The sequence below is a fragment of the Panthera onca genome, chromosome A3 (genome assembly GCF_046562875.1).
Source record: "Panthera onca isolate mPanOnc1 chromosome A3, mPanOnc1 haplotype 2, whole genome shotgun sequence".
Lineage (NCBI taxonomy): Eukaryota > Metazoa > Chordata > Mammalia > Carnivora > Felidae > Panthera > Panthera onca.
Genome location: NC_138341.1, coordinates 125,016,407 through 125,037,613, shown reverse-complemented (window position 1 = coordinate 125,037,613; position 21,207 = coordinate 125,016,407). Strand labels below are relative to the sequence as shown.

Below are 21,207 nucleotides of genomic sequence, written 5' to 3'. Positions count from 1 at the left end.
TAACACTTGGGACTTCCAAACCTAGGAGCTCATCCTCATATCCTCCCTTTACTGTTTGTCCCACCATCTCACCCCTTGTGCCCACCACATGTTATGTGCCTATGGTAAGTGAGGGAATTACAAGCAGATACCCCTGGACTCAGGGAGTTTTTAGCATTTGAACTCCAGAAAAACAAACTTGATCTGTTGGGAACAAATCTAGTTCTCAGGAGCATTCGTAGATATGTTCCAAGGATCTTACTGTATCTTGCCACTGTACCCATATTGTATACACTCTGTATGTACACTCAGTATGTACTTCTACCTTAGGACTGTGCCCCTGGGCTTCTAACCTTTTTCTGTTGTATTCATATGGAAACTGTTATGCCAAGTCACTAGGAGCAGAGCACTCAAGGCTAACTGGGAAAAGATCTAAAGTCATAGCTCCACAGCAATAATTTTGTCCCAATGTCACTGTGACTTCTTTCCGCTCTGTTGGTCAATGCCGATGCAAGATATTTTATTTATTAGCCTAATACTACTTGCTTAAACAGCCCTTCCCACCACTGCTCCAAAAGATTCCCTGGATTTGTCTAATGGAAAGTTTCTGCCCTGAACTCCCTTCTTGGGTGTCCAAATTCCAGGACCAGCTTCTCTGATTGATCGCTGCATTAAAGTTTTCTTAAGCAACTCAGCCATACGCATACACTACTATATTTATCATTTGTATCTTGAATCAATACACAGTTTTCCTAAGGCCTTCAAGTTCCTTTATACTTCTATTATGTAGCATTCTTGTGCTGCAGTCAAACTCCCATTTAAGATCCTTCACTGAAATAATTCCTTGTACTTATCCAGACACTCACTTAGTTCTGGTTGAATTGAAAAAGTTTGTTCCAATAAGGATGTGTAGATGGGACACAAAAGGACTTAGTAAAAGTTCCCATCAGGAGAGTCCCAGATTCCAACAAAGGCGAAATCTCTGATCCCTATTTTTGGCTTCACCATCTTCCCTTTACTCTTCCTTTTGCTCTTTTGGACTACAATTTTTTTTTTTTTCACTTATTCACCATCTCTACAGAGAATACCTCGTTAGGGCTTTGCTTCTTTCACATTACTTAAATGGTGGAGGTACAGACAGTCTTATTCCTTATTCCTTATTCCTTATTCCTTATTCCTTATTCCTTATTCCTTATTCCTTATTCTTTATTCCTTATTCCTTATTCCTTATCCTCCTGCTTCTATCTTCCTAGCTCCCCTCCATCCTGTCCATTGCTTCCAGTATAATGTTCACACTCTTTATACTATCATAGTTTTCTAAAGGTTTCAGAGTCATTCAGAAGGGACTTTTCTCTATTTTGAAATGCAAAGTGTGAATACACTGGATGCATATGCATTTATAGTAATTAAGTTAACCTCTTTCTTGTTAACCTTATCAAATCCATTATTATTATTATTTTAAAAAATTTAATGTTTATTTATTTTTGAGAAAGAGAGACACAGAGCACAAGCAGGGGAGGGGCGGAGAGAGAGACACAGAATCCGAAGCAGACTCCAGGCTCTGAGCTGTCAGCACAGAGCCCAATGTGGGGCTCAAATCCACAAACCATGGGATCATGACCTGAGCCGAAGTCAGGCTCTTAACCGACTGAGCCACCCAGGTGCCCCTCAAATCCATTATTATAGATCTACCCTCTTCCAATGGCCTCCAGGTGGACAGACTGTACTCCCTCTGTATTTTCTAGGTCTTTGACTTTGGACTTGATCCTTTTGTTTGCTTTAGTCAAAGAATAATATCAGGCTTGAAATATGCTTGCAGGTTGGATTTCCTCTTTTGAGCTCTGCATTTTGCCACAAGAAGAGTGTTTCTTGAGAAACAATTGTCCAAGAAGAATGAGAGACACAAGGATCAAAAGTGGACTCTACCCTTGGCCCGGATCTAAGCTCAGTCAAATCCAGTTTAGACTAGTTAGACATCTGTTTTCCTGCTTATGTGTGAGAGAGAAATAAACTTTTGTTGTTGCTGTCACTGAGATTTACTGGTGAGGGATTGTTATGGAGCAATGCTGACTAAAACACCCATGCAAAAAATTCTAATGTAAATATTACCTGCTCACATAATATAAAATAGTAGGAGAACATGGGAGATGGAAAATAACTAAAATAAACACACACATACAATATTAATGACATTTATATTTATAAACATCCATAGTATAGCAAGGAAGAGAAAATTATGGTCCTCTTTTCTGATCAGAAAGTCATGGCTGATATTTTTGACTTCTTCCTCACACTATTCATCCACATTCCCTTGCTTTCAGCCAGCAATGCATCAGCTGATTAATGTTGTTGTTTTTCTCAGCTGGTAGAATGTTCCAAATCCTCATTTCTTTAAAAACAATTTTTTAAATGTTTTTATTTATTTTTGAGACAATGCAACAGACAGAGTGCAAGCAGGAGAGGGGCAGACAGAGGGAGACACAGACAGAATCCAAAGTGGGTTCCTGGCTCCAAGCTGTCAGCCCAGAGCCCGATGCGGGTCTCGAACTCACCAACCGTGAGATCATGACCTACGCCAAAGTCAGACGCTTAACCGACTGAGCCCCTTAGGCACCCCCCAAATCCTCATTTCTGAAGCGTGTGAGCTCTTCATGGCTCTGTCTGTATTGGTTGCTGTTATCTTCTACTATGCCAGACCTAGAAAGTTCCTGTGTTCTAGCTCTAATTCCTGCCCCACTGTTGAGTAGCAGTCTTATTTCTCCTTTGTAATGGTGACTGATCACTACAGCCAACAGGGCAACTTCTTTTGATTTGTTCAGTGAAATAAGAAGCACAAAGTGGCCACTTGGCAGTCTTATTCCATAAGCCAGGTACAGTTTTTTGACATTTGGTAGAGGAATTCTGCCCTGGGATACTAAAAACCAAAAAAACCACACAAAAACAAAAACAAAAAAACCCCAAACTGGTAGAACACAATTGCCATTGTTGGGGACATTCTTGGAGCCTTAGAAGAAAGATCTGTGGTAAGACAGAAGGGGAACTGGGAATCTTGGGTTGATGAGTCTTTGGAAGATTTCTAATCTAGCCTTTCTTAAGGCATGTCCATACCCATCCCCCTCAGTCCGAGGGGCATTTTCAGTTCCAGACTGCAGCATTCCCTGATGAGGTGAAGCACTTCATGCTAACTTCTTCTATAACTGCCCCTGGCAACACACACTCAAGGTATCCACAGCTCGTAGCCTTCTTGCTGAAGTTTTTCCTAGATGTCCCAAGCCTGGATACTTCTGTTATTTCCTTGGCTCACAAAAAGCCTCAGGCTTCCTAGCTTTTTCAGACTCTGGATGGGAAGACATCTCCCATCACCTCTCATCATCTAGACAATAGTCTCTATGCCTTTCAACCTCAGAGGACACACCTCAATCCCTTCTAAGCACTCTTATATGCTCTGCTTGGACAGCAGCAGGGTAGGGGATCTCCTCTTCCTGAAGTTCATCTGCACCCAGCTTGGGGCTGGAATGTCAATGTCTCTTCGGGCAGAAGATTCAACTCACCTGTGAATGGTTGATTCCTCTAAAGCCTCTCATTAGGCAGGGTGGAGGGGAGCACAGCATTCCTTAGTTCTATGACACCTCTTCCAAAAGCATGTTCATGAACCCTCTCTATATTAAAGATCTAACCTTCTCTTGGATGGCTAGAGGTTAAGGGTGGCCATTGGACCCACTGTGGCCACTTGTGAATACTTTCATCTTCAGGCATTTCACACTTCTCTTTAGAATGGGTGGGCACTCGTCGATAATTGTCTGTAGCTACAAAGTCTCAGCTAAAATCTATGAGACAAAGGACGAAGTTCTATTTCACAGCCTGTCATAAATACATTTGTTTCACACCAGGGATCTATCATAATCTACATAACTAGTCTCCTATTGTTGAAAATTAAAGTTGATTCAAATATTTTATATTTTTAAGTAATATTGATGACTATCTATCCACACCACTTTTAGTAACAGGTTTCACTTGGTTTGATGGCTGTGGGCCTTCCAGTCCAACACTCATCTAATCCTCCAAAAACATGGGCCCATTCCTGTATCACTCCCAATTCCTTCAGTTGGAAAATCCGCAGTGTGGGTGGCTATGAGATAGAAGACCTTCATTTTCCCAATGCCTTCACCGTGTGTCCCTACCTCAGGTTCTTTTCATATTACACTGTTAATCTATAGCAGAGTAAGAAGTTCAAATACATGCTTTGACAGCACATATCCTCAAATTTTATTTCCTTACAAATAATTGGAACTAAATGCTAATACATTAAATGTAAAATAAAAACTCCTATAATAGTAAACCCTTGTAAAATTCTCTGACATCATGATCTTTATTTTCCCGTTATTATTTAGACATTAGCTCCATATAACTCAAAGCAATGTTTCCAATAGAACTTTCCGCCATGTTGGAAATGTTCTGTTTGCATTATTCAATACAGTAGCTACAAGCGAAGGACGGTTATTGAGCACTTGAAATGTGATTAGTGGGACTAGGGAGCTGATGGAATATTTCATTTTACTGAGTTGTAATTAATATAAATTTATATATATATATTTTAAATTTTTAAATTCATTTTTGAGAGAGAGAGAGAGGGAGGGAGAGAGGCAGAGAGAGAGGAAAACACAGAATCTAACGCAGGTTCGAGGCTCTGAGCTGTCAGCACAAAGCCCAGTGTGGGGCTTGAACTCGTGAACTTCAAGATCATGACCTGAGCCAAAGTTGGATGCTCAACCGACTGAGCCACCGAGGCGCCCCAATATAAATTCACCTTTAAATCGCCTCCTGTGATCAGTGTTCTTGTAAGGGACAGAACAAACTCAGGTGATTCAAACAGTGGTAGCTATAGTTTGAATCGGCCACTCTTAGTGTGAGAGGTCACTTTGAACCACATCAAGTCAGCTCATGGCAGTGAAGGACCCTGTAGAGTTTTTGAACAATGTTTCCAGCTCAGGGTCAGGGGTCACCAGAGATCAGCTGGATTAGAAAGGGGGAAACAGAAGAGAAGAGTGCAACATGGAATTGTGATAAATTTATCTTGGAATAAGTTCATTTGGATGGGATGTGGTTGCGGGAGTGGTATCGTGGGACTAGGTGACCACAAATTTCCAAGTTGGCACATTCCCATGGGATTTGCAGGGGAAGAAACATCTTCCCTAGTTGCTGGAGGCTTGGTAGAGGAATCAAGATCATTGTTGAATTATCTGGTTCTTCATCACGTGGTTTAATTATATTATCTCTCAGGGATGGAGTACTTTCCACAACTATGGTTGATTCGGTCTTAGATGTTTCCAAGGTCAGAGACATGCCGCTATCTTCTCTGGGAGCTAATTTATTTGGAACCTAGAGAAATTTTTTAAAAACATAGAGTTTCAGATGGAAGATACACTTGGATTCTTTTCTAAAACAAGACTTTTGGATAAAAGAAGGATTGAGAAGACGTGAACAATGATGGTAACCTTCTCCTCAGACCCTCTATCAGGTGCTGTGGTACATGCTTTACCTGCCTCATCTCATTTGGTCTCATGACACTCCTGAAGGTAGGTGTTATTCAGCTCCATTTATAAATGAAGAGACTGAGGCCCCAAGGAGTTGGAAATGCCCAGCTCCCCCAGGCCAGCAGGGACAAAGCTGGACTGAGTCCCAGAGCAGCTAGGACCTAAAGCACTTACATTCCTATATACTAGTTCCACCACTGACCCGTTGGTTAATGCTGTGCATGTGACTTTATGATCCTCAGTTTCCTTGCCTGTAAACTGGGTGTAATGGCTGCTATGGGGACCAAAGGAAGTGAAGCATGGCTAACACATTAGCTCACATTTAAAAAGTTGGAAGCCCTTGGCAACGCCCACCAGAGCCCAGATTATATGGAAGACACTGGCAAGGTATGCCGGGGCTGTTCTACCCACTTTACCACCATAGGCAGCTGAACACAGCACTTTCTGGGAATAAGATGAGCATTTTTCTCAGGTCCTCACTGGCACTGCTATCTCCTTCCTCACTTGAGCTTCCCAGCCAACACCAGCTCCTCCAGAGCAGTAGTGGCCAGTCGAGGGGAACGGTTCTCCAGAGGACAGGCTGCAGGATTGGGGAGAGCAAACATTCTGACATGGGGATCTAACAGATACCACAGTTAATGCAATGCATCAAAGGGCACAGTCTTAGCTGAGCCTACCAGAAGATGACAGGATGGGGATGTCTATTTCTATAGAAGACACACTCAGGTCTATGGCAGTGTTTTTCTGCTTGTCGAAGATGAAGTCTTGTCTCTCTGGGCAATGCTTAAGATGAGGCTTGCTACGGCTCATATACCTGTAGCCACACATCCCTGAAACTGCGATAAAAATACTCTATATAGTTGCACCAGCCACCTTCTGTTACCTCTCACCTGGATAGAACCCCTGGGTTCTTATTACAGGCTCAGTATCTTCCCACTGTGCAGGCCGTGGATTATGTGACAATGCGGATGCACTGAAGGAGAGCCAGGGTGTGGTCAGAGTGCCTGATCACCTACAAGGTGCAGAGGAGTTAGCATGGCTGACTCACCAGGGTCTGAGCAAGGTGGTATTCATGCACGTAAATTCCTCTACTGGACTCCACTTCTCACCATTTATCAAACTCCTTTGTACAGGGTTAATGAAAGGACTGCATAAGCTGAAATAACCCTTGGAAACTCTGGTGACTTCTGAAGGACTGTTAGAAGACCCTAAGGTCCTCCTCTTTTTCCAGTCTAAAACAAAATCCACCAAATTATAAATTGTAGCTTTGTTTTGGTGGTGGAGTTACAGAGGACTCTATTTTGCTCAGCTTTCTTGTAACATTGTAAAATAATAAAGATGATCCCCCCTTTTTTAAGAGGCAAAATCTGAAACCCATAAAGAGTGGGTTGCTGGCAGCTTCTAACCTTTGCAGGCCCTTTGCAACGATCAAGTTCTTCCATTCCACGTGGCTTCATGTAATCCTCGAAAAACCTGACACATGGATGTTCTCCTCATCTCTCACACGAGGAAGCTGATGGTCTCAGAGGTGCGAGGAAACTAAGCCACACAGAGTGTGAAGGGCTCAGCTTGACTTCCTGCCTAGCACATCATTAACACTCAGGCTGGCAGAACCTGATCCTTGGCAATGGCTCAGATGTGAGGGCCCTGTGTTCCCCTGAGGCCATGACTCTGCCTCCTTATGTTGCTCTGTGAGGTAGAACTCACCCTGGACCACATCCCGCTCCAGGGAATGAGAGCATAAACGGTGGCGGTGTGTGTGCGGAGAGTAATGGAGAAGGGTGAAACTGGGATGACAAAAGGCTATTCTGACATTGCAGGAATATTGGAGAGGTTAGAGGAGGAAAACTGGAAAAGGCTATGCTGGGAATCTCAGGCCAAACCCCCATACTTACAAAATGCTCTGAGAAACATGCCTCAGTTACCAGCCATGATGTTTCTTATGTTTGGTTCTGTAGAAGAAAAATATTTTCAAATATTCTCTGGTTAAGTTTTGTTCTTAGAAATGTAGGTATTTAGGGGTGCCTCGGTGGCTCAGCCAGTTACATGTCTGACTCTTGGTTTTAGCTCAGGTCATGATCTCCTGGTTCCTGAGTTCGAACCCTGGGTTGGGCTCCATGCTGGCAGTGGACTCAGCTTGGGATTCTCTCTCTCCTTTTCTCTCTGCTTCTCTCTCTCTCTCTCAAAATAAATAAATGAACTTTAAAAAAATTAAAAAAAGAAATATAGTTATTTAATTTTTCCATTACTTCCATCATTAAAACTAGACCATAAAGCTAAATTTTCCTGCCATAGAGAAAGCAGAACCTCAAAGAACCAAGTGACAACAAAAAGTCTTACTTATGCTTCTGCATTCCACTTTAGAGCCTGGAAACATGTGAAGTTTCACTGCAAAGGCCCACCTCTTAAGAAAGAAGTGGTTGCCTAATTGCAAAATTTACTGAGTAATTAATCTGTCGTGAGTAACGTTTTTAGAGCTTGCATGGGTTATCTAATTTAATCTCAGTCTTGTTCCAGTCTTAAAGATGAGGAAGCTGATGCCCAGAGAGAGGTTGATTAAGTTGTCTGAGATCACTCAGCTAAGAGGTGATAGAGCCAGGATTTGGGTCTGGGTATCTGGCTCTGGGCCCCTACTTCACCACTCTGTTCCTTGTGTCCTATGTTGGGTATTGTGCTCAGGGCAGGGAATACAGCAGTAAACAAGACAGTTTAGAAGGTCACTGGTTGAGTCTCTTGCCTTGTGGGTCTTTATAGCAATCTTGTAAGGCTGGATTAAAGAGTCCTTATCTTATGCATGAGAAAAACAAACAGAAAAGGCAAACATGTCTTGCTCAAGGTCATAGAAAGACATAGTTGGAAGATAGAATTAGAAAACCAGATGTCTCATAGCTCTTTAATGCCCTTTCTCTGCTCTGGAAGCACTTCCATTCAGCAGACTTGGGGCCAGCGTTGATGCCTCAGCAAATAACCAAAGTTTTGCTCAGGCTGGAGGATGTGCAGTGCCCAGGAACACTGGGAGCCAAAGGTTGGTGTTGGATGAAAGAGGGAAAGCAAAACCAGAAAAAACAGATTGACTTTGAGATTTGGGTGAGACTTGAAGATATAATGTCCCAGGCTTCTGGATAAAAGTGGATTCTGGGACAAGCAGGGTCTGTGGATGGGTGTTTGGGTGAGTTCAGAGAGACATATTCAGAGATTCACAGATGTGGTGATGAGGAGACAAGTTTGGGAGTGGAGGAAGGCTCTTTTTGCCAGGACATTTAAGGAAATTATTGTTGGTAAAGAGAAGGTGAATGTTCAAAAAATAGTTGCACTGTAGGGGCTGGTAAGAGACTCTTCTGTTGAATTCCCAAATGGCAGCTGGATCGGAACTGGGAATGAGAATCCCCTTACCTGTCATGCTTTATATTTATGTTTAGAGTACAGACTATCCCACAGAAGGCAGAACAGCACTGAAATCCTTTATGGCAATCTTCCTGCAATGTACAGAAATGAGTACAGTTTTCAGGGTCTGATTTGCAGGGTGGCGGTTCCAAGATACTCCCTGGAACACAGAACAGGAAAGAGAAGGGCTTAAAGTAGGCTGGAGTAACATTCAGAACTCCAAAAGCCTAAGGAACTTCCAGGCAACCAGCCACCCTGATCTTTCTCCTGTGGTTATAGGGAAGTGGAATCAGATTTTGTCTGTAGCTCCTGCCTTTCTCTGAGTTCTCAGCAGGGAAAACCAAGAACTCTGGGTATCTGATTGAAGACAGAGGTAGGCAGAACCCTACACCCACTGGTGATTCACCTCCTTGCAGATCAGATGTCTTATAGACCCTGGCTGGGTCCGGTTCAAGGGAATGAACAGTGTGTGGTGAGCAAGAGAGGGGTGTGTAGGTGCATTTGCACTGACTCATTGCATAGTCCCAAACAAGTTGTACGAACTTTCATTAACAACATAGTTTATCTCAGGGTTGACCTAACATGTATTATTTGTGTGTAGGAAGAATGAGTGGGAAGGAAGATTTTGGGAAAGGGCGAAGACCACACAGTAAACTGAAGATACTGGCATCAGAATGCTAGAACCCAAATCACAAATGAGTTCTGAGGGTGACTTATTTCATGGAGTTGAGGGTGGGCATTTCAGAATGGGGTGCAAAGATTGGCTTTTCTTTCCTCCCAGGTCTCTTCTGATAAGGAAGCCAGAGAACCAGGATGCCCCCACTTTGTACTATTAGAAAAGACTAAGAATCTTCATGCTAACATCCCATTTCTCCCGTCTCTTAGTTCTTGGGTCAAAGTCCAGACCACCTACACCAGGAGATCCTACTGCAGGGCTCCAATTCACAATCTTCTTTCTGTTCTTGAACTCCATGGCGTTAAGAATAGACACCATAAACCCCTTTATCGAAGCCAGGCCAGGCCTTAATTTTTGTACCTTGTGACTTGCCCTTTCTCGGGGCAAATGTCATAGGTGGAGCATTCTATAAACCCCTGTTGACTTATTCCTTTGCAAGTATTTGCAATTAGAAGGGGATCCATAGGATATCATACCGACCTGGAAGGAACAAATGATGATGAAGTTGGGGGCTATAATTGTAACAGCAAATGGCACCAGAGAAAAAAGCCAAGGCCCAAGCTATTGACAACTTGGCAGAGACCAGTATGAAGCTCACCCTGGGTCTCCAAGTCATCCCATGGCTCATTAGTTCGGTGCAAGAAATTGGAACTGGCCCCCACTTTGGGGGAGCTTGGGGAATCAATGGAACAGTGTGGGGAAGGAGTCTGTGAGCCAGGGATCTCAGAGAGGCAGATCTTCTCAAGTTTTGCCTCCTTTTCTGGGTATCTGGTCCCAATTTTACTCACAAAGACTTACTAGTCTTTCAGGACCCCTCTTTGTATTTCCTTTCCAATTTTAGTCCTTGAGGGGCCCCTGGGTGTCTCAAGTCTGTTAAGCGTCCAACTTTAGCTCAGGTCATGGTCTTGTGGCCTGTGAGTTCAAGCCCTGCGTGGGGCTCTGTGCTGACAGCCCAGAGCCTGGAATCTACTTCGCATTCTGTGTCTCCCTCTCTCTCTGCCCCTCCCCAGCTCGTGCTCTGTCTCTCTCACTCTCACAAATAAATAAACATAAGAAAATTAAAAAAATTTTAGTCCTTTATTCTCCAATTAACTCTACCCTGGATTCCCCCATTCTCTTGCATCTAGTTTAGCCTCCCTCAGTCTTACAAATCTGCGTGCCCTCTCTGAGACCCCTAAAACAGGATCTTCCCTCCCTGTACACCTGAGATAGTACTCACATCCCTCTTCTGAGCCTCAGTATTCTGAGGATGCTCTCCGCATAGAAGGGTGCAGGTATGATGGATAATAGTTCATTTCCCATTTGGCATTGGTCAAAGTCAACATAACATGGTCAGCACTCTTGTTAGGTTGAGCTGGGCAATGGTGGCTGCTGAGATGGACTCTGTACTTTGCCACTGATGACAGTCAGTGGCAATTGTGCAGGTCCCTCTGAATATTTAAAATGTGGAATAGGGGTACCTGGGTGGCTCAGCTGTTGAGTGTCTGACTCTTGATTTTGGCTCAGGTCATGATCTCACCGTTCATGAGTTTGAGCCCTGTGTTGGGCTCTGTGCTGTCAAGAGCAGAGCCTGCTTGGGATTCTCTCTCTGTCTGTCTGTCTGTCTCTCTCTTTCTCTCTCTCCCTCTCTCTCTCTGCCCTTCTCCCACCTGTGCTCAAAGAAATAAACTTAAAAAAATGTGGAATAAAATGTAAGGCTTTCTCTCCTTCCCTCCCAAAACATTCTCCAAGGCAGAGATTATGTAGGTGACAGCTCGAGTTCTACCAATGTAATTTTCCTCTCTGTTTTAATGCTTGACAAGTTGGCGCATGCATCCGTGAAGGAACTTAGGCAGCAAGAATAACCTGGATGATGAGGCTGATAACATTTGCGGTAGTTAATTCTTATTGAGCATTTACCATGGTCCAGTAAGAGTGCACTCTGTGTGCATGCATTATCTCAGTTTCTCCTCCCAACTGTCCCAAGATCATTATATCAATTGCAAAGATAAAATCTGAGTCCCAGATACTTTTGTCCAAGACCACTCAGTAAGCACACAGCAGGGATTCAAACCTGGATCTTACTGACAATAAAACTTGGACCTTTGAACATGATACTATATTTTTTTCACAATGTGTATCCTCAGCCCTCAGATCCTCTCATCTCTACAAATGCCGCTTCCCTCCCTGGAGCCCAGACCCAACACGTACTCATAAAATGTTGCTTGGGACTCCCAGGCACCCGCTGAGGTGCTAAGTGAATCAACAGCAGAAGTTGAAGAAACAGCACAGGCTTCATGCTGCTGGCAGGATGGGTTGGTAAGTCCTGGCTGAGGACTGCTGGGTTTGACCAGGCACAGCTCAAACGAGAAGAGAGGAAGAGAGGGCAAATTAGAGGCATGGTCATTCATTGTGTATTCCAGTGACACATCCAAGTGCCTCCCAACCACACCCACCCCAGGGACAGGCAGTGTTTTCAAATTCACACCCATTTTATCCCCTAATCTTGGACTTGTTATGTCTCTCATCCATCTTGTTGCTGTCCTTTCGCAAAATTTTAACAATTCTTCCCATGTAGCGTTCTGGCATGTCTTTGTTATATTTATTCCTAGAGACTTGGACTTTTAAAATAAAATTGTAAGCAGTATGGCAACTTTTTGGTTATTTGTTACTGTTTGTTGCTAATGTAGAGAAATGACTTTCATGTATTGATCTGTTACTAGCTATCTTGCTAAATTCTCCCCCTGTTCATCTTAATTTCTTGGTGTGTTCCTTGCAGTGTTCTGGGTGGTCATCATCTGCAAATGATGACAATTGTATTTTTCTCTTTAAACTTTATGCCATTCTTGGGGTGCCTGTGCAGCTCAGTCGGTTAGGCGACAGACTTCAGCTCAGGTCATGATCTCGCAACTCGTGAGTTCGAGCCCCGCATCAGGCTCTGTGCTGACAGCTCGGAGCCTGGAGCCTGCTCCAGATTCTGTGTCTCCCTCTGTCTCTGCCCCTAACCCACTCACATTCTGTCTCTGTCTCTCTCAAAAATAAATAAACATTAAAAAATTTTTTAAAAAAATAAACTTTATGCCATTCTTAATGCCTTCTTGTGCAGACTAGGGCCTCTATACATTATTGTATAGAAGTGAGGATGTGCATATTCTTGTCTGACACCTGATTTAAAACGAAAGCTTTTTGGGGCATCTGGGTGGCTCTGTCAGTTGAGTGTCCAACTCTTGATTTTGGCTAAGGTCATGATCCCAGGGTTGTGGGATCAAGCCCTGTGTGGGGCTCCATGCTGTGCATGGAGCCTGCTTAAGATTCTCTCTCTCTCTCTCTCTCTCTCTCTCTCTGCCCCACTCCCCCGCTCCCCCACTTATGCACTTACTCTCTCTCTCTAAAATAAGTAAGTAAGTAAGTAAGTAAGTAAAAATAAAAGCTTCTTGAATTTCCCCTTTTAGGGTAGTATCTGTTTTAGGTTTCTCATAAACATCTTTATCAGGTCCAGAAAGTTCTCTTTCATTCCTGACAAGAAAATTTTCCTTAATTTATGTGAAGTTATATTTTTGCTTTTTTTTCTGTTAATGTGTTGAATTACATTTCAGATTTTCTAACATTAAACCATTCTTGCATTTCTCCAGTCATCTAATGTGATCATTTTATATTATTTTTCATATCATTTGGTTCAGTTTCCAATTTTTTTTTTAATTTTTTTTAACGTTTTATTTATTTTTGAGACAGAGAGAGACAGAGCATGAACGGGGGAGGGACAGAGAGAGAGGGAGACACAGAATCGGAAGCAGGCTCCAGGCTCTGAGCTGTCAGCCCAGAGCCCGACGCGGGGCTCGAACTCACGGACCGCAAGATCGTGACCTGAGCTGAAGTCGGCCGCTTAACCGACTGAGCCACCCAGGCGCCCCCAGTTTTCAATTTTTAAGGGATTTTATATCTATATTCACAAGAGAACTGTGCCTGTAACTTTCCTTTCTCATACTGTCCTTGCTTGGTTTTGTAGTAAGTTTGCACTAACCTCATAGAATGTGCTGAAGAGCAGACTTTATCAAATATGTGGGAAATTTTGTGTAAGATAAAGATAATTAGTTACTCGAACCTTTAATTTCCTTTTTTTTCCTCGCACAAATATACTCATTTGCACTTTGTTGTTTTCATTTAACAATATATCCTGAAAATTACCCTAAGGCAGCTCATAGCAATTTCTCCTTTTTTACAGCTGTGTTCTACACTACCGTGTACACACAAACTTAGTCATTTGGCCAATCTCCTTTAAATGGGCATTTATGTATTTTCCAAGATTTTGCTATTACAAATATGCTTCAGTGAACAACCATATGCATATTTTCTGTGTTGTTGAAGGTGTAACATCAGGGTAAGTGTTTGTAGGTATTTTTGTTGCCTAAAAGGGTAAATTTATATGTACTTTTGTTAGATATCACTAAATTCTACTCCGTAAAGTTTATACTATTTTGTACTGCCACCAACCATGTGAGCATGGGTGTTTCCCGTAACAGACTGTATGGTGGTGTTTTTGAATTTTTGCCAAAATAAGTGAGGAGTGTTATCTCTGTGGTTGTTGTGGTTCATTCACATTGTAGTATGTATCAGTACTTTATTCATTTTATATCTGAATAATATTCCATTGCATGTATATGCCACAACTTGCTTATCCATTCATCTGTTGATGGACATTTGGGTTGTTTCCATCCTTTGGTGATTGCAAATAGTGCACTGCAAATGTTTGTGTACAAGTAATTTTTTTAGCACCTATTTTCACTTCTTTTTAGTATATATAGATATACATATATACGTATATATGTATATATACATATTCTTTTGGGTATAATAGCTAGCAGTGGAATTGATGGGTTATATGTTTAACTTTTGAGGAAATTTCAGGTTGCTTCTACAGTTGTTGAACTATTTAACATACATTTTTTATCACTAATGCATAGGAGTTCCAATTTCTCCACATCTTTGCCAACTCTTATTCTCTTCCTCCTCCTCCTCCTCCTCCTCCTCCTCCTCCTCCTCCTCCTCCTCCTCCTTCTTCTTCTTCTTCTTCTTCTTCTTCTTCTTCTTCTTCTTCTTCTTCTTCTTCTTCTTCCTCTCCTCCTCCTCCTTTGTTTATAGTCATCCCTGAGAGTGTGAAGTGGTATTTACTTGTGGTTTTGACTTGCATTCCCCTAATAACTAATGATGTTGAGCATCTTTTCATGTGCTTGCTGACCATTTCTGTTTCTTCCTTGGAGAAATGTCTATTCAAGTCCTTTGCAACTTTGTCACTGGGTTGTTTATCTTCTTTGAATTGGAAGAGTTATTTTTATATTCCAGATATTAGACTTTTATCAAACATATATTTTTCAAATATATTTTACCACTTTATGTGTTGTCTTTTCACCTTTTTGATAGTCATTTGGTGCACAAGTGTTCTTAACTTTGATGAAGTCCAACTCACCTATTTTGTTGATGTTGTTGCTATGCTTTTGATGCCATTTCTTGCCTAATACGAGGTCATGATGATTTACCTCTACACTTTCATCTTAGAATTTTATAGCTCTTATATTTAAATCATTGATCAACCTTGAATTAATTTTTGTATATGGTGTGATATAGGGGTCCAGTTTCATTCTTTTGCATTTAGATATCTTTTGCAAATCGTCTCAATACCATTTGTTGATGTGACTATTCTTGGTCTTGATGCCCTTGTTGAAAATCATTGGCCATAGATGTGTGGGTTTATTTCTGGACTCTCGATTCTATTTGTTTTTGTTTTTAATGTTTATTATTTTTGAGAGAGAGACAGAGTGTGAGCAAGAGAGGGGCAGAAAGGGAGACACAGAATCTGAAGCAAATTCCTGGTTCTGAGCTGTCAACACAGAGCCTAATGTGGGGCTCGGACTCACGGACCATAAGATCATGACCTGAGTCGAAGTTGGACGCTCAACAACTGAGCCACCCAGGCACCCCTCAATTTTATTTGTTAATCTATATGTCTGTCCTCATGCAAGTACCACACTCTTGATTATTGTAGCTTTGTAGTAAGTTTTGAAATTGAGAAATGTGAGTTCTCCAATTTGTAGTACTTTATCAATATGTTTTTGTGTATATGGCATGCCCCTTGAAATTCCATGTGAATTTGAGGTTTGGCTTCCTCATTTCTGCAAAAAAAAAGGCCATTGGAATTTTATGTGGGATTCCATTGCATCACCATTTTAACACCCTGGATCTTCCAATCCACACATATGGGATGTCTTTTAATTTATTTAGGTCTTCCTTAATCTCTTTCAGCAATGTTTTGTATTTTTTGGTGCACAAGTTTTTCACCTTCATGGTTACACTTATTCCTAGATATTTTATCATTTTGTATCTTATTATAAATTGAATTGTTTTCTTAATTTTGCTTTTGGATTGCTAACTGTTGATGTGTAGAAACACAGTTGATTTTTGTGTGTTATTTTTATACTTTGCAACTTTGGTGAATTTGTTTATTAGCTCTACTAATTTTTTGTGTGGATTCTTGGGGAATTTCTCTACATGGGATCATGTCATTTGCAAAAAGACAGAATTTTATTTCTTTCTTTCCAATTTAGATGGCTTTTTCTTGCTTAATCGCTTTGGCTAAAACTTCCAGTGCAATGTCAACCAGCAATAATGACAGTTGCATTTTTGTCTTATTCCTGATCTTGGGAGGAAAGCTTTCACTCTTTCACCACTGAATATGATGATAGTGGTGTATTTTTCATAGATATCCTTAATCATGTTGAGGAAGTTCTCTCTGTTGCTAGTTTCATGAATGTGGTGCATTTGTAAAATGTCTCTTCTGTTTCAGTTGAGAGTATCATGTAATTTCCCCCCCCCTTCTTTATATTAATGCGTTTGATTACATATCACTGAAATAGATAAAAGTTTCATAGTTTTTAAAAATAAGCTATATCTGTGTACTGAAGGAGACTGTATTTGGAGTTTAGAATATCAAAACAAGGTCCAAATCTTCACTGCTATCCAGCTTCTTCCCAGCTTCCCAGCCTATTGGGAGCCCAGTGTACACAGGTTTCCCCTTTTTCTCCTCTTAGGGGAAAGTCAACTTCTTTATTTCTGAGAGCATTTAATATTTCTCCACAATATTTACACTCAATAACCACCTTCTCCTGGAGAACCTGCCCTGGGCTCTTGGCTGACAGATCTCCTCTTCTGTCTGAGCTCTAAGATACTTACTGTGTGCTCCTATTCTTCCCATGTCCTCTTCTAGTCTCTCTGTATATAACATTTTTTATTATATTAATTACTTAGAATTAATATATATTAATAAATCTGGAAAATGTGTGTTAATATATATTTTAAGCTTTATTAAGATATAATTGATCTATTTCAAAATTTTTTCAAGCAGGAAAAAATACATGTGTGTAATATATGAAATTATATATGTAATATATTGTTTTCCAGCCTTATTAAGATATAATTGATATAACATTGTAGAAGTTTAAGGTGTACAATGTGTGGATTTGATATGCTTATATATTGTAAAATGATCTACCACTCCATCACATCACTTACTTATCATTTCTTTTTTGTAGTGAGAACACATAAGATCTACTCTCTTAGCAACTTTCAAGTAGGTAATATGGTCTTGTTTTCTATAATCACTATGCTGTATGTTAGATCCCCAGATCTATTCATCTTATAACTAGAAGTTTATACCCTTTGCCAACATTTACCCATTCTCCAGTCTCCAGCCAATCATTCTGCTCTCTGTTTCTAACAGTTCAGCATTTTTAGATTCCATATAGAGGTGTTATCATACAATATTTATCTTTTTCTGTCTGACATTTTACTTAACACAATGCCTCAAGTTTTATCCACGTTGTCAAAAATGGCAGGATTTCCTTCCTTCTCAGGGCTAAATACTGTATATATATTATATATAACATATTGTATATTATATAAATATATAATATATAATAATATATATTTATATATAATATAATATAATATATAATATATATATATATACCACATCTTCTTCATCTATTCAACCATTGATGGACTGAGGTTGTTTTTATATCTTCCTGCAAAAATAATGTTTTCTTCTTTTCTGTAAATCATTTTATAATTAGAATATTGAAATATTATTTCTTTCAGGGAAAAAAATTTTTTGTGCAAAAGAGGGGTTTAGACGTGTGAAAGGAGAGTTGTCTGCAGAAGCCCTAGTGCCACAGAGAAAAGGCCATGGTAAAGGCAGGCAAAGGAGAGGAAATGTTTTTGGCCAGTGGAAGCAGGGAGGAGCCTGGGATAACCACCCAGCTCTCCAGGGAAGCCTGTGTCAGACTGAGAGCTCTCCTCTCTGGCCAGAGTCATGCCAACCCAGGCTCTCCTGCCCATGCTTCTCCTCTCTGTGCTGCTGCTACAGGCCCAGGGAGGGCACCGTAAACTGAACAGGATGCAGGGTAGGTGATGGACTAAGGGGGTGGGGAGGGAAGGGGGCAAGAGGTGCTGTGTCGCTTCTGGGGAGGACCTGGAAACTGGAACCTTTCAGCACATCCTGCTCTGATTACAGCACTATGAAGACTCTGGGTCGTCCAAAGTCAAGGCCCTCTGGCCCCTTTACCCCGCACTGGGAACAATAATGGGGGTACGGGGGGAACCTATGTCTTTTGACTCTCCATTCCAAATACCAGGACACAAATGGTACATAGTGTGGTGAAAGGTACATCAGGGCTGAAAATCACTTGGGGACACCCAACCACTATTCTTGGATTTCTGCACGTATGTGATCTCTAAAGATCCGGAGATATTGTTGGGAGTGGGTACAGAATGAAAGGGCCCTGGGAAAATAAGCTTTGGGGTGTCCAGGGTCAAGTTGAAGTTCTCATCAGAGGACCAGGATGGTGGCAGCAGAAGGGAAATAGTGCAAGTGGTATTTTCTGGGAAAGGGCAGGGGTCCTGGACACAGTGACAGGCACAGGAGAGAGGGGGGAAGGTGACAGGTCATCTTCCTCTCTGGACCCTGCAAATCCTGGGGAGTGAGAGGGTCTGCGGGGTGTCTCAGACTCTGCTGAGTTCTCAGAGTGTAGACTCTATGGGGGTGACTTCACCAAGACCATGACCAACATGGGAGACAGGTTCCTGTCTGCAGAGAAAGGAGAGGGCCCAGGGAGGCCAGGCATTGAGATCTGTTGGGGCAGAAGGTGTGTGGGTGGGGGGAATATAGGATTTAAGATACTACAATCACCAGGTTTGGGTAAAGGGAAGAAACTGCGTTCCCTGAAAAGTTCAAGAGCATCATGAGTAGGACTTGGGTTTTAGGGTTTTTGGGAGAGGATTTAAGCTTGAGAGGAGTGCTCTTGAGGGATCTGGTTCCACTGACTCTGATTCTGCTCTTTTTAGGTCTAAAGGCCTGTGAGAAGAAGCCCAGCGTGTATCTTTGCAGCAATCACTGTTCATATTTTCTAAAGTGTCCAAAAGCAAATACTGTATGTTGTTCAACCTTCTGTGGGAACGTTTGCATGAGCCTCCAGTGAGTGGGTGAGGGCACTGGACTTTGCATTCTGCTCCCCCAAACTTCTATTCAGACCAAAGCACAAGGATCTCAGATCCTGGGCACCAGGATGTCAACGGGAGTACACCTTTACCCTGTCTGAACTGTTTGTTCCTGTCAAATAAACCAGAACAAATGTCCACAGACCTGCCTATCTTACTCCCAGGGCTTATAGTCATTGAGGACCCAGTGCAGACCCCAGAGCGCTCCCTTCTCTGGGTCCAGGGCTCTGATCTCTCCCCCCTTGTGATGTTTCTTTATTTTCTCTCCCATTGGCCCCTGCTCCCCCACCAGGGCCCCGAGGCCCAGCCTCATTGTTGATCTGCTCATTGAACCAGTGACGCCAGGGAAGAAACTGCTCATGTGTGGTACCTCCCAATGCTAACCAGAACACTCCTCAGCCTGGAGTCAGAAGGGCCAAGTTAAACATGAGGTGGGGTGGGGCTACACTCTGGGGCACAAAGTAGGAGGTCCCCAAGGAGGCTTCTTCTTAAATTTAATCCACCTCCATCCTGTTCTACCCATTCTCCTTGTGAGGTTCAGATTACCATATGTTTACAATATAGAAAACCAATCGCAGGGAGTTAAGTGACATGCTTGAGGCCAAAAGACAGTGAGAGGTCATGTTGTGGCTAGAGGACGATGTTCGTCTGGACTCCCTGTTTGCTCACTGCTCCTCCATTATTGTGAGAACATGGGTGTGGAAGTGAGTGCCTACACTATCGTCCCCCACCCCACCCTCCATCAATATGGCCCCTTTTGTGATGGGGCATGGAATGGGGTCCCAGGACCTGAGACTCCAATGTCTTCCATCAAATGAATGGTCCCCACCTTTCCCCAATCCTCCTCCTTATGGTCTCATTCTCTCTCTCTCTTTTAACCCAGAAAGAAGCCAGGTGGTAGGGAACAGGTGGTTCACGGTGATACTACTAAGGATTAATTGGCCACTAAGGGGTCAGTATGAGTGTTTCCCATGGTCTCATGGTGAATCAGTGGAATTCTGTGCAAGCAGAGCTCCTCTGAGGTTGTCTTGGGACTAAATCCAGGGACTAGGTCACATGTGCCCAAAGGGGACTTGGAGTCAAGTGTGAAGAACTCAGGCAGGTAGGCAGGGCTTGCTGGAGGCAGGTGTGCAGTGTTAAAACTCCAGGGAAGTGCTTCCTGTGGGCATCAGTGAGGATTTCCCACAGAAGAAACCAGCATCCCTCAGGCCAGAGTCTACGGCCCACCTCAGAAGCATCCCAGGGCTCCTGGTATTGGAGGAGCTTCTCCACCTATCCTGGGAGCTGGGACTAGGAGACTGTAGGAAAGAGATCATGATCCATTAGCAGCACAGACATCATCAGATGTAGGTGGATGGTAAGGGCATGCCCTGCAGCAGATCTTAGCGGGTGCTTCCTCAGACAACCTGACTCTGCAAGCATCTTCCCAGTGCTTGGCCATGCCCCCGAACACCCTGGGAGAGACTATTAAGAGAGGCAAAGCTACCTGCCAGGGCCCACATAGAGAATGACCTCCACGTCCATGACCAGTGTTCCCCACTATGTGGGTTCACCATGCTGCCAGCTGACCTATTCCTTGCCACCAGTGTGAGCACCCCAGTCCATGAATTCTACTGGAAGGATCTGGTTTTCTCCATTGTGATAACTCATGTCTTGGGCTGTTCCCCAGAGATCTCTGGACACTCTACATTGCCTCACTGGACCGAGAGGCCACACCTAGACTGCTTTGGCTGGGAGGAGTGCTTGCCTGGCCAGCACTGCAAGTTCTGTGGTATGGGACAACTGTGTGCCCCTGTGGTAGATCAAGCGGAGGAGTGGGGACCCCTGCAAGACCCTGAATCTCATGGAGGCAGAGGAGGAAGCGAATGTAAATTGTGCCATGGCTTGGATCTCCAGAAAGCCAAGTCCCAGCTGAGGAGAATCGTTGATCAGGCTGGTCTGTCTGTGAGAAACAATGGCCTTGCAGTTGCCCTGGCTTCTGCACCGTTCTCTTCTCATGCCCCAGACATGCTTTAGCAAATTTTTTCTTCGCAAGTTCTCATCACGGTAATAAGAAGTAGCTTTCTGATATGCAGGGACTCAGCCACATGCCTTCACCATCTTAGTCAG

At 42.6% G+C, this 21,207-nt stretch overlaps 1 non-coding gene across 1 annotated transcript in view; it reads left to right on the top strand.

Moving 5' to 3' along the window:
* Positions 1 to 19,084, top strand: part of LOC132669438 (uncharacterized) — a 61,577-nt gene extending 42,493 nt beyond the window's left edge. Inside the window, exon 2 of the transcript XR_013554503.2 lies at positions 18,946 to 19,084. This is a non-coding gene — a transcript (uncharacterized LOC132669438). The remainder of the gene's footprint in view (positions 1 to 18,945) is intronic.
* The last annotated feature ends 2,123 nt before the right edge of the window (positions 19,085 to 21,207 follow it).